General features: G+C 38.9%; 1 protein-coding gene across 9 annotated transcripts in view; it reads right to left on the reverse strand.

Moving 5' to 3' along the window:
* The window catches only part of LOC109432733 (innexin shaking-B), a 434999-nt gene extending 420732 nt beyond the window's left edge, over positions 1-14267 (reverse strand). For 4 of the 9 annotated variants that reach the window (XM_062861051.1, XM_062861047.1, XM_062861048.1 and 1 more), the window contains exon 1: positions 12164-13753. The gene's annotated coding sequence lies outside the window, so the exon portion shown is untranslated. The other 5 variants (XM_062861050.1, XM_062861049.1, XM_062861044.1 and 2 more) reach the window with 5 other exon arrangements.
* Positions 14268-15141: the final 874 nt, after the last annotated feature.

Below are 15141 nucleotides of genomic sequence, written 5' to 3' on the forward strand. Positions count from 1 at the left end.
CCGACTGTGAGCAAATGTAGATAATTTCAATTGCGATGTTTGTGGTCAACCGGATAACAATTTGCACAGAATAATGAATTGTACAAAAACTTCTCAAATATGGTAGTGAGTATCGGAAATACTTAGAAATAGTTTAAAAATTAAGATCTCCCCATTTACTGCTTTATAGAAGAGTAGGGAATCAGAATAAAAAAAAACCCAGATTAATCCACCTAGTGGTGATAGTGCCTTTCTCGTCGAATATGTACTCAAGAGCCATAAGCCGAAGTGCTTCTGAATTCTGAGAATACTCTAGAATGGAACAAATATTATTTTCTTCTTTTGTCACAGTGCTCGTTGACTTATCAATGAGGGAGTAGAGTTGATAAATAATTAATGTATTTGATGAAAAAATACCCAAACAATTGTGCAAATCCGCTTAACTCATCGGATTTGTAAAAAAAAATCTGGAGGACTCTAATTTCACTTTAAAATTTGCAAATGTATTGGTTAAGGGGGATTAGTGGTATAATGGACACCCTAAGCAAATGAGTACGTTAGGCCGGTATAATAGAGAAAAACTTAACATATTATCTATTGGCTTACAACTTTAGTTTGTTTCCTACGTATTTCAATCATTTACAGCAGGTAGAATGTCTTTATTGTGAAGAAATAATGAATTGTATATCGTGTATTTTTTTAGAGCTGGCAGAGAAGGTACGGGGCGAAATGGACACCCCTGCATATTTTATGCCAATTCTTTGAATACATCGATCAGTTAAGGTGAAACATCAAGAAATCCCATTGTAATTTTTTATACAAACTTTAGAGGCACAAATCTGACGAACAAAGCATCGAGCAAAGTCGCACTTGTTTTTCCTGACTTTGCTCACTTTCAAAAAGAGGCAGCTTTTACAAATCGAGAGCATTTGTTTACGAATTATCAAGAATGGTGCTTTTGAAAACGTGAGTAGGGGGCCAAGTCGGCCATTGTGGCAGCCATGTTTGTATTCTCTGAAGTTTCTCCTTAAGTAATTTGCCAACGGAGATCGATACCACAGATAAAATACTCCATCTAAGACGAGTTTACATGTCATCAAAGTTAATCAAATAAACTTTAGGCTAAAATAATCATATTGATTATCTCCAAACACTCTTAAACGCCTGAGAGTATGCAATGCGCGTGTATCCATTCGTAATTGCCAGTGATCATTTCGCCTGAAATCGACTACAACATTGAAATTTCTATTTTGAGTAAATTCTAATCACAAATAAAATACTTTATCTATTGCAAAATCTACATATACATGCAGATAAGGTAGCAATTCACTTGTTGGTGGACACACTTAAACACCCTCTCTCTCTCTCTTCTAGGCGTAACGTCCTCATTGGGACAAAGCCTGCTTCTCAGCTTAGTGTTCTATGAGCACTTCCACAGTTATTAACTGAGAGCTTCGTTTGCCATTGACCATTTTGCATGCGTATATCGTGTGGCAGGCACGAAGATACTCTATGTCCAAGGAAGTCAAGGAAATTTCCTTTACGGAAAAGATCCTGGACCGTCCGGGAATCGATCCCGTCACCCTCAGCATGGTCATGCTGAACACCCGTGCGTTTACCGCCTCGGTTATATGGGCCCTAACACCCGCAAAACCTTATTTGCTGCTGCGTTGAAATTATAAGAATTTCACCATGTGAAAAACATATTTCAATTTCAATGATATTTAGGTTATTTTGGAGACATATGAATGGTACTTTTGAAAAATAGAACGATGACTTATTCCTTTACACTTATGCATTAAAAGTTTAGCATAAAAGTCAACGCTTTCGGCGAAAATAGGGGTGTCCATTTCGCCCCGGGTGTCCATTATGCCCCGATCTCCCTTATTTATATGTGCCCTTCCGTAAAATAATGAATTCCGAATAAAATGTTCAAGGGGGACCCCTCTTGACTTAAGAGAAAATCGAAATTTGTGTCAGCCTTATTCAGAAAAGCAACAATTATATCAAAGCCAAAATCGAATTTGGAAACTTATTGATGGCTCATATTCCGAAGTTATGTATTTTGTTCAGGGTAAGAAAAACGGATCACGTTGGAAAACAAACGCTTTGTCCTAAGCGGTGCATGTCGGTAACAAAGACGCTCCGCAACAAGCGCATGTCAGGCGATGAGAGCAATAAAACAAACATCGCTTGCCTTGCGTGTGCCGATATTCCGGCTTTTCTGCTGAAATTTTCATCCCACATCATCGAATTCATATGCATTTGGACGAATTAAGACTCTTGCAAACCTCAGAGTCGAGTTTCAGTTGTTAAACAATGCGAAAATCACGATGTGAATAGAACGAGACAAATATTCCTACACTGAGGATACTGCAACTCCGAAAATCATACGAATCAACTATGATTTTTTGCCACAAAAATTTCTTGCGAAAATCATAGTTACGAACTATGATTTTGGATTCAAAGCACCAACTATTATTGTCATACTGTTACTGTATAAATTTCATAACTCTCACGTATGAAAATCATACCGATAACGTATAAAAAGTGAAACTTTGTCTTATGACTATCATACATATGTTTATGAAATATTTTGCACAAATTTCAAAAAATCGCAACCTGGAATCGAACCAGGAACATCAAGGTTAGCGAGTGCGTGCTTTACTCATACGCCCATCGACGCTTCGGAAGTTGAAGTGGTTGGAAGTCAATAAAAGGTTTTGTTGTTTTTTTAGCAATGGTGTTTCATGCTTCTTATGAGATTTTTCATACGATAAGTCTTATGGATTTTGCTCTTTAATGTATGAAAAGCATACGAGAACTATAAAATGATGAAAACAACAAAAATAACTGATTCATAAGATGTAAACTATGAAAAACATACGAACAGTATCTTCAGTGTACCGTTTTTGTTGAGAACAAACTCGGAAGCGATTTTGTCATTATCTGCTAACGAAAAAACAAAGCGTTGTTGCCGTGCCTTCTTTGTTGCCTATTTTTCGCTTGCGGTGCCGCATTCTGCGTACACTGATTATGTTAAACGTATAAGCAGAGCTGAAAAATATCAAACCTCTCAGTTGACTACTTGACCACCTTCACTTGCACTGGATGCCGACCATTATCAAGATATTTCGGCAAATTTTTTTCTGCACAGTTTAGCCTTTATTTTATTATCATTGGTTATAAGATTTATGTAAAATTTGACAAAAAAGTGCAAGCTAGTAAAATTTCTCATAATAAAACCCATTCAAATTTCAACCGTGTTACAGAGCGCGAGGGCTCAACCAGTTGCATTAAAATTGTGTGTAGTAAATTCAACCGCAAAAGGGGATTGATGCTATAAAATTAAAATTTCCCCATACAACGTTGATTCATCCTACTGTATAATTACGTCTCAGGAATCTAAAATGGTGTAATTTGACAAGATCGCTTTAATTTTCATTAAGATTTTGTTCTTTTACACATATTTATCGCTTGCATTGACTTTGTCCATATAGCCGAGGCGGTAAACGCACGGGTATTCAGCATGACCATGCTGAGGGTGACGGGTTCGATTCCCGGTCGGTCCAGGATCTTTTCGTAAAGGAAATTTCCTTGACTTCCTTGGGCATAGAGTATCTTCGTGCCTGCCACACGATATACACATGCAAAATGGTCATTGGCAGAGGAACCTCTCAGTTAATAACTGTGGAAGTGCTCATAGAACACTAAGCTGAGAAGCAGGCTTTGTCCCAGTGAGGACGTTACGCCAAGAAGAGGAGAGGAGGAGGATTGACTTTGTTCACCTTCGTAATTTCAGCGATGCATCCAATTCTGATTCTGCAACACTGCTGGTAATCTTACGTGTGGTCAGAGACTATTTCGTTGCTCGTTTGATGATTTGATGTTTCATATGCATGGGTTTGGTTCACATTTTTAACTGGCCACTTCCGGTGGGACACCTGGAACCAGTTCCGGAACACAACCTGTTCAGGTATGTTATTTGTGGAATGATTGGTAATTATCGGTGACAAATATCGGAAACAGCTTGTTAACCCACGAGCGATCGCGCTGTTGTATTTTGTACAACACGTTGAAAAAATCTCACTTTTTGTACTCAGCGTTGGCGTGGTGCTGACGCAGGTAATCAACCGCGCGAGTTACGGAAGGTTAAGCGTTACGCGTTTCGACGTACTATCCTTCGGTCATCGTCAGACGCATTTAGTTGGATTCACCCCTTCAACTTCGGCAGTTTACCATTGTTAACCATTCATCTGGTTATCGAAAAAGCCGCTCTTTGATGTGTCACATGCATGGGTTATGTTCACTTTTATATTTGGCCACTTCCGGCAGGACATCCGGAACCGGTTTCGGAAGACAACCGGTTCAGATAAGGTATTTTCCTGCTTACCGTTCATCTGGTCATCGAAAAATCCGCTCTTTGATGCGTCGCATGCATGGGTTTGGTTCACTTTTTTGTTTGGCTACTTCCGGCGGGACACCTGGAACCGGTTTCGGAACACAACCGGTTCAGATACGGTATGAAACTATTTTCCTGCTTGCCGTTCATCTGGTTATCGAAAAAGCCGCTTTTTGATGCGTCGCATGCATGGGTTTGGTTCATTTTTTTAATTGGTCACTGCCGTTGGGACACCTGGAACCGGTTTCGGAACACAACCGGTTCAGATAACGTATTTTCCTGCTTACCGTTCATCTGTGGGCGAATTCCGGCGTACAATCTCTTCGAAGAGAAGAAAATTTCTTCCATTACCCACCAGTAAGAAAATTTTCTTCTCTTCGAAGAAATTGTGCGCCGGAATTCACCCACTGGTCATCGAAAAATCCGCTCTTTGATGCGTCTCATGCATGGTTTTGGTTCACTTTTTTGTTTGCCCACTTCCGGTGGGACACCTGGAACCGGTTTCGGAACACAACCGGTTCAGATACGGTATGAAACTATTTTCCTGCTTGTCGTTCATCTGGTTATCGAAAAAGCCGCTTTTTGATGCGTCGCATGCATAGGTTTGGTTCATTTTTTTTAATTGACCACTTCCGGCAGGACACCCGGAACCGGTTCCGGAACACTACCGGTTCAAATATGGTCTGAAATTACTTTCCTGCTTAACATTCAACTGGTTATCGAAAAAGCCGCTCTTTGATGTGTCACATGCATGGGTAATGTTCACTTTTATATTTGGCCACTTCCGGCAGGACACCCGGAACCGGCTCCGGAACACTACCGGTTCAGATATAGTCTGAGACTATTTTCCTACTTCCCGTTCATCAGATAATCGAAAATGCCGCGGTTTGATGGGTCGCATTCATGGGTTTGTTGCATTTTCATATCTGGCCCCTTCGTGGGGTACCGATCCGGAACACCTAAATGGCCATAATTCCGGAACGGCTGGACGGATCCGAACCATTTTCAATAGAAAACAATGGGACCAGATTCCGCGTCGAATGAACCATCGGTCGTTAAAATCGGTTGATGTTTACTATCTAAAAGTTAGGTGACCTTTTTTGTACACACACACACACACACACACACACACACACACACACATACGCACACACATACATACACACACACACACATACACACACAGACATCATCTCAACTCGTCGAGCTGAGTCGATTGGTATATAACACTTGACCCCTCCGGAGGCTCTATCAAATTTTCGTTTTTGGAGTGAACATATAGCCTTTCGGTACACCTTGGTGTACGAGAAAGGCAAAAATAAGGCAGCATTATGGTTATTTTGCGTAGCTATTTTTTATAATGTATATCATCATAGAAATCCAAGCTTGTTTCAATTTCAAAAAATAATAAGAGACACTAGATGGAAAAGTAAAAAATATTCAATATTCATTTTGGGAATATTCTTAACATCTGTTGAAATATATACAGATTTTTGTTAAGATTAGAATTAGGATTAGCTCTAAAACATCAGAAATTCTACAAGGTACCTCTCCAGAAGTTTCTCCTTCGTGAATTCTCCCAAGGACATCTTGCATGGTTCCGATAGTGATTGTTTCGGGCTTTGTTCCAAGAAATGCTTCAAGAATTCCTCCCATGATTCCTTCAGAAATTTTCACAGAAACTTCTGCAAGGATGCATCGACGAATTCCTCCTGGAATTTATCCATAGCTTCCTTCAGTGATTCCATCATGGAATGTTCCAGAGAATTTTTCAAGAATTCCTCCGTGGGTGTCTCCTGACATTCCTCCAGGAATTTCTCCTGAGATATCTATAGAGGTTCCTCCAGTGATTGTTCCAGTGCTTTTCTCGAGGGCTCCTCCAGGAATTTCTCCAGGGATTCCCAAAGGAATGTCAACAGAAATTCTTTCAGGTATGTTTGCAAGTGTTCCTTCAAAGATTTCTTCAGGGATTACTCCATATATTCCTTCAAGAATTCCACTAGAGATTGCTTCAATAATTCAATATGGAATAATCCGAAGTTTTCAGTAGGAATACCTTCCAGAAACCCTTACAGGAAATTTCACCAGAGATTGACTAAAAATTAACCCAGGAGTTCCTTAAACAATACATTCTTCTGGGAGTCCATACAAAGATTCCAACAATAATTCTTCCAAAAATTATTGCAGACATGGATTCCTTCATATTTTTTGCTACAGAAATTTTCACAGGAATTTGTTAAGGGGTTATATATGTTGAGGTCGAGCACAAAATCTATTTTTTTTTAAATTATTTTATCCCGACACATAAATAGCGAACACTCAAAAAAAAAATGGTTGAAATCGGTTGAGAACTGATTCCGCAATCGTAGTCACCGCATCGACGTTTTTGGAAAAACATATTCCGAGATAATCACGTTTGAAGTTCCAACTTTGCACTACGCGACCATAAGGGAGCGAGACGCAAAACGCTATATCTTTGCTTATACTGCTTGGATCTCTATGAAAATTTAACACAGCATTCTTAAGAACCCATGATAAAAGAATAAAAAAAATTTGTTTTTTTTTGTGCTCAACCTCAACATATATAATCCCTTAAGAACGCTTTCCAGGGATTTCCAAAGGAATTCCTCATGGGGTTGTCAGGATTTTTCCAAGGATTCCATCTGCAATTTCCTCTGGAACTATTCCTGGGATTCCCTCAGGAATTTCTCAAGGGATTCCTCCACGAATTTCTTCTGAGGTTGCTCCAGAAATTATTCCAGGAATTCCTTCAGAAATCTCTCTCTCTCTCTTCTTGGCGTAACGTCCTCACTGGGACAAAGCCTGCTTCTCAGCTTAGTGTTCTATGAGCACTTCCACAGTTATTAACTGAGAGCTTCCTCTGCCAATGACCATTTTTGCATGTGTATATCGTGTGGCAGGCACGAAGATACTCTATGCCCAAGGACCGACCCAAGGTCCTGGACCGACCGGGAATCGAACCCGTCACCCTCAGCATGGTCATGCTGAATACCCGTGCGTTTACCGCCTCGGCTATATGGGCCCTTCAGAAATACCTCTAGTAAATCCTCCACATATTCCTCTAGGAATTCTTCTATAGACTCTTCCAGGAGTGTTTCTAGAGATTCCTCCGTTAATCTCTACAGGCATTCCTCCATGGATTCCTCCAAGAATTTCTGCAGGGCATAACTCGAGTATTTCTTCTGTGTATCTTTCTGGAACAACTTATTTTAAAAATTCCTCCAAAAATCCTCCCAGGAACTCTTCTTAGGATGCCTTCAGCAATTCCACCTTGTATTCTTTGAGGAACTCCTTCAGGGCTAATTCAGTACTTCCTCCAGGGATTGATAATTCCTCTAGGATTTTTTGCACTGATTTCTCTGAAAATTCCTCCAGGAATTCATCTAAAGATTCCTCTAGAAATTCCGCTAGAAATTCCTCTAGCGGTTTCTCCAGGAGTTCCTCTGGAGATTCCTTCAGTAATTCCTACAGGTATTGCTCTTGTATATCTTCCAGGGATCCCTCCAAGAATTCCTACAAGAATTGTTTCAGAGATTCCTCCAAGAAATCCCCCAGGGCTTCCTCAATGTATTCCTTCAGGACTTCTCCCAGAGATTCCTCCAGCAATTGCTCCCAGGATTCTTCCAAGAATTCCACTAGGAATTCCTCTCTTCATTAACGGCAGTCTTGTGATTTAAAAAAACGAGTTGTTTTATTCACCCGACGTTTCGACACGGGGATAGTGTCTTCAAAACCCAAATACCAATTACAGTTTCCCCCTGAGGAAAACACTATTTTTCACCAGGAGTTGTTCCAGGGATTGCTTCAAGAATTCATCCAAGAAATTTCACCAGGAATTCGTGCTGGGTCTCATTCTCCAAGAATTCTTCCAGGAATTACTCCAGGAGTTTGTTCAGAAGTTTCTCCAGGATTCGCTCTAAAGATTTTATTAGGAATTTCTTCAGGGATGGTTCTGACCGTACTCAGTGCGATGAAAAGCGGACCAAAACAACGTTCGATGTCGTAAACGTCGTACCGGAACCGAAAAGTTTACCTGTTCCAAGAGGGCCGGACAGTCGATTCGGCCACTGAGTAAATCGAACGCAAACATCCTTCGAAGATCCACACGTCACCGTCGCAGAGTTTCTAGATGAATTAATTGACAACGATGTTCATATGGTGACAATTTCAGTCGGTCGTTCCATGGCAATCCTCGAAGAGCGAAGCGGACAAAGCAGCGTTGCACTCTCTCAATTCTGGCAATCTGTGTCTCGTGATGTGGAGCCCAGATTTGTACGGCGTATTCCAGGATGCTGCGAACCAGTGAACAGTAGAGAACCTTCAAAGTGTATCATCACGGAATTCGTATGCGTTTCGACGTATGAAACCCAACACGGCAAAAGCTTTAGCAGTGGTCTTTGTAATGTGTTCCGCAAAGTTTAGTTTGCTGTCCAGTGTCATTCCTAAATCGTTGATTGACGTTACTCGGTCCAGAATTCTGCCATTTGCTGCATATTCAAAATTCAGCGGTGCACGTGCTTTGCAGAAGCTGATCACTTTGCAATTCGTCGCGTTCATCGTCATTCCATTCGAGGTGCATCAGTCAACAACGGTTTCGAAGTCTTGCTGTAGAGCAGCACAGTCAACCAGAGAGCTGATGATACGATATTTTTTAAGGTCGTCGGCATACATTAGCAGGAGAGATTTCAACCGATGGCACAAATCATTGACGAAAAGTATAAATATAAGGGGTCCGAGGTGGCTGCCTTGCGGCACCCCAGAGGCGTTGCGAAGAGATTAGACGTAACTGAGCTCAGCTTAACGTAGGCGCATCTGTCTTTCAGGTATGAATGTAGCCATTGGATAAGCCAATTAGGAAATCCCAATCGCTCAAGTTTACTTAAAGCCAAATCGTGTGGTACTTTATCGAACACCTTGGATAAATCCACGTAAATGTTGTCCACTTGACGATGTTTTTCCAGACTGGAGTTGAGCGTACTTACATATACCATAAGGTTCGACGTTGTAGATCGATTATTAACAAATCCATGCTGAGACTGCGAGATTATTGGCCTAGCAGCAAAATACATCTTGTCGTGAATAAAAACTTCGAAAACTTTGGCTAGACAACATAGAATTGAAATAGGCCGGTAGTTTTCAACCTGACGAACATTGCCAGCTTTATGGATAGGGGTAATAGCAGCCACTTTCCATGCATCCGGGAACACAGCTTCCGATAGCGATAAATTGAAAATTTTACAGACAGGTGGTCCTAGCGCCGCAGCGCTTCGTTGAACAATTACCGGAGAAAGTTTGTCACATCCAGGTCCTTTAGATGGGTCAACGGATTCCAATACATTAGTGACATCTGCTACAGAAAATGTCGGGCATGGAAAGTGTATGTCGTATGTCGGGAGAGTATTCAAAAGATCCGGAGAAACCATCTGAGAATCAGCGTTATAAACGGATTTAAAGAAATCGGCAAAAAGCTCAGTCGAACTTTCGACATCACAACTTGTTTTGTTGCCAAATGTCATATCCGACGGAACCGATGACGCAGTTTTCCTACTCTTGATGTGGCGCCAAAAGGAGGATGGATCGGTTTTGACTTCGTCTTCGATACGAAAAACATACTCACGGAAGGAAGCTGAAACACAGTCGTCGTATTCCACTTCAAGTCTTTGGAGAACGCTTCTATTTTCCGCGGTACGGTGCTGCAGAATTCTAGGTTAGTCCTCAAAAGAGTTCGTAATTTCCAAAAGAGTTAAGCTATAATTTCTCATGAATGTTTTTTAGACATCATAAAAAAAATATCAGAGCAAAATAATGGACGAGTGCATAAAAATCCTTAGGGTTCCAGAAATTGGTCACCGCTACTAGCACCACGTTGATTTACGTAGATCAGACGAGGTTTTTTAACGTATTGAAAAATATACAACAGTGTGACTGCTGAAGGGATAAATAATGCATTTAGAATATAATGTCAATATATTCAATTTCATCGCATTGCGTTTAGTTATTAAAGCTAGTAAGTACAAATTTGCTAAGGATGCTTGTCCATCCCCCCCCCTGACTGAAAAGCTGACTACGCCCTTGTATTCTGTCATGATAATGTAGAAAGTGAAAGTAGCTCAACGGCACCAGTTCGATATAGTAGAATAAGGATAGAATAGAATACGGCAAGCCTCGTTGGATAAAATTTAATGTACGAATCGTGCTGAAAAAATCATTATTTTGTAACTTGTTGCAATGATGTTGCCTAGGGCCAGCCGAAAATGTTTTTCGTCACAATGCGTTTTATACAGGAAATTTGTCCCAGAAAGTTTGGCTCAGGGGGGTGGTTTAAGACTCAGCCAACTACCCCCCCCCCCCCCCCCCCCTTGCCACTCGTGGCTACGCCACCGATATGGTAATAGTTGCTACGCAGCAATGCTGAGGAAAGGAACTCAATTTGTTTTAACTTTAAACCATTACTCGATGAATATATATGAGACGAAATATTTTTTTAAAAGGTGTGCCATCCTAAATGGACTTGCGTCACATTAGCGATTAGAAGAGAAGGATAAAGGACAGTTAATTCCAACACGTATACTGCATTTAATTAATGTTACAAGTGAGCAAGAACAGAATAATAAAATGCACTATTGTTTGAAGCTTGCTTCTTGAGATTTTTGCGTTTGAAGTTCTGATGCTCTGTTGAAGCGGGATTTCAATACGTTTGTCCTTAATTCTATTTGATTTGGTATGAGAACTTATTGGACATGGTGTATTACTTAACTAGAAAAGATAGACACCGTAATAAATATTGCAAGCAAATGCGCAGCTGGCAACTAATACAAAAAGCACCACAAACAGAACTGTTGGCGGAAATTTGAATCAAATTATATGTTAACCTTAATTTAAAAATTGTAATTGTAATCTTTTAAAAAGTTAAATGATAATTTAGTTTTTTCCTATTAGCTCCGATACGTAAATATTTTTATTCGTTTAAGATACAATTGAAGCGATTGCTTCGTATAGCAAGCTATGTAAATGATGACGAAACATTACGGAATTGAATCGGTGCCGCCAACGACATAAGTTGTGCTATTCAAAATTATCATAAATGATCAACATTTTTTCTATGCTGTTCGATAAAAATTGGCCTCATTTTAATTTGACTTAAAGGCATTTCTTGCGCCATATTGTACATGTCAAAAATGAATGGCGCATAGTGAAATAAAACCCACGTCACTATATGAAATAATAAGAAACATTGTCGCCTAAAAGCATGGAAAGCTTGGATACAATGTTATCAACAAATAGGACGCAAGTGGATCAATTCATTCTGACACGACCTTATTCCATTCGTTGTCTTTAAAGGAAGATAGAGTGTCATCTGCATCAAATGTAGCAGTGTCCTTTTGTTTTCAGCTTTAATTATTGTGCTGTACTCCTTACGTCTATACCTCGAGGATATAGATATATAACAACAAGGGCTGAATCGACATAGCTGTGGCACACAAACACAAATATAGGAAACAACTCACAAAAAAAAAATAGTCTAGAGCAGCGTTCTTCACACAATTACACAAAGCATTACGTGGAAGCAAAATTCTATCTGCTCTATAGAAAATTGTTATGCAATACTTTTGTGGGCATTGTTTTTATTGCCATACACCGTTTTGTGAATATCAGCTACTGAGACTGTTTAAAATGCATAATAATAACCGAACACACATCCAAGAAAATGATTTGATAATGAAATATAATATTAAAAATGTGACAAACTGCAGTACTCACTTTTTGGCTGCAGACTTCAATGCGCAGGCTAGTTATTATACACATTACACATATAATCATATATTCTCTCTTTTTCAGCCATATATTATGAAATCAAAGAGAAAACACCACCTCATTATGCACTCTTCTTCCCATTCATGTTATCCTTCGCCATTAGTATAAGAAGCACTACTGTAGATAAGCCTCAAAAGCTGCATCATTTTTCTTGCTCACTAATCAATTCCGATGGAAGAAGCCGCTTCACTATTGGGATGTAATTGCATGCCCTCAACATTCTAGGAAATCTTTCCTCCATGATTTTTCCATATTGAAGGGCTCTATTTTCAATATTATGATTACCACTGTTAGGACGTTACTTGTATAACTTTATCACTTTTCTCTTGTCTCGTGTAACTTTCTTCAACTTTTCACACATTTTCACATAATTTATCCTCGAAATAGACTATTTAGGTCGCACTAATTTTTTACTTGATGGAACAAATTTCTTCAATCTGGCAATTGGATACTGAACTAATCCTTAATGAATTATTTATTAGTTGACGTTGGTTATGCATACCTATAAATTAAATAAATAAGTATTCTTTGATAAACAAGTTCCATAAACTGGAAAATCAATAAAGCAAAAGTCCACATTATCTTCAATCATGTAGTACGCTTTCAGTTGTATTCCGAGGTATTGGTTTATACATTATACACAACATTTTCGAGCATGGCACATAATATCCCAAAATATATATACCCCTATCTATTGGGTTTCAGCCCAATTAAATAGTAGCGACAATTTAGAATATTGTCCACTGCAGAAGAAAATTCAATCCATTGTGTGATCACTATATCCTGTAAGTTTTTCCAACTGATCAATATTCTCCAAAGGACAAATGTGCTGGATACGTACATTCAAATGCATCGCACTTTTCACTCGTGAATAGTTGCAACATTGTCAGTCACTTCACTTTTTAAAAAATGGTGCCCTTTTAAATCCTATATGGAAAAATTAACAAACGAAATAAAACACATAAGCAAAGAGATGTTAACAACGCGACGGCAAACATTGAACTGAAACTGCTTTTCTCGATTCAGCAAGAAAGAAATGAAACTAGAATAATCCGGGAAAACTGTTTTACTATAACGAAATATTTATTGAACTTTTTTTCAACGCAACTTTCCTATGCTTTTGCAGGTTTTCCAACTTGTATATGTATTATTCCAATGCTTATGGTGAAGCTGGCGCTTGTACTACTGGTACTAGCATTTTCATCTTGGCGTTTTGTTTCTTCTTTTCCCATTCGGGTTTTCCACTTTTGAGCCAATTTTGTAGCATACAGTATAGGACAGTGTTCGCATTCGGAGTTTTTTTTTTTCAAGGAAGGAAAATGAAGACAAGTGTGTCTGGCAGACAGAGACAGAACACCACCGTCACATTCCATATAGATGTTTGCAAATGCGCGGGTATTTTTTTATGTTGCAGTATATTTCATTTTCAGACATTCTTCAGTAGCTCTTTCAATAATCGAAAAATGAGTTTTCACTTTCGTCTTAACTTGTGCGTAACCATGATTGGTTCATTGATTCTGTATGTTATCTAAACGGTTGAATAGCGATTTATATACCGTTGCTAGTATCTGCCTGATGAAAACGGTTGTTATTCGCTGGTCACACTCGATCGGTTTTCCATGTATGGTGCCAATTTTAAATTTATGAAAATTTTTAGGTCGATGTGTTAAAATCACATTTGCCCGGCGTTAATTTTTTGCTATTATTCTATGATTTCGTGAGCTGGTAGCAGCTATGTGACCTGTTTTGCTTGTATCATGCTAGATCTACATAGCCATAGAATTTTGTTTTCGCTGTATCTCCATCGATAAGTGATGTTCAATACGGTACTTAATGCTTGATAAATTAGAACTATGCTCTGGGACTCGAAACTATTTTAAACCTAGGGATGGCTGCGTTGAAACGTATTTTCAGCAGCGAAAACGCAACTGAAAGCCGACGAACACGTTTTTGAAATCTGTATTGTGCTTCTTTTGCTATCCACATTCACCGTTTACGATTCCATTCGATACCTTTACATAAACGCAAATTCCCCTCCATGTGGAAATAAATATAATAAATAAGTTCTCGTGAATTTTCGTGTTTTGTCGTCATCATCGTATAATTTCGCACATGCGCATGCTGCCCAACGTTAATACTGGATGTTTTTAGGAATTATTTGGAAACTCATTCCAAATGTATTAGGAGTATATTAAAAGTTATTCTTTTTTTTTAATAAGCTATAGGAAATGCCGGTGCACAGAATAAAGATGCTTCGCAATGTATTTCAAACATCAATAGTGAATGTTAATAAAAAACAATATAACTATTTATCCTGTGTTAAAGTGCTCTAGTACAGCTTGAAGTACCGCTTCAAGTATTACACAGGTCAGACTCAATTATCCGGAGACAATTTATCCGAGATTCGATTATCTGGAATTTTAGACTCGATTCTCCGGAGTTTTTCATTGAGATTTTTAATATTCTTATGCAGGAATTTGAAATAATTTAGTATTATAATACTCTGCTGACCCAATTAGGGAAGGCACCGATTTCGTTTTGTCCCGATTTTGTCGGCTTTCTGACCCGATTATATTAGACTTTTTTAACAGAAAAATAGAAGTGTTTCACGATTACCATTTTACAATCAATTTTATGCCTGGGCTTAAACTGTTCAATTGAAACGACTATTTCACTTGTAAACTTCTCAGACATGTTTAATTCAATGGAATGATTTGTTTACACTCAGCAAATGACTAGAGTGTCCACCAAAAGTGTCCAAAATCATTTAAATGTATCTCATTTGAAGCAAGTGTCAAACAAATCTCCCGATATATTTGAAAAGGGCCAAACAATTTTAAATTTCGATTCAGCGACAAAAAAAATACTAAATTTGCGACTGTTTTCAAAAGATGAGTCATGACCTTTGGAAACAGAAGTCAATC

The sequence above is a fragment of the Aedes albopictus genome, chromosome 3 (assembly GCF_035046485.1).
Source record: "Aedes albopictus strain Foshan chromosome 3, AalbF5, whole genome shotgun sequence".
Classification (NCBI taxonomy): domain Eukaryota; kingdom Metazoa; phylum Arthropoda; class Insecta; order Diptera; family Culicidae; genus Aedes; species Aedes albopictus.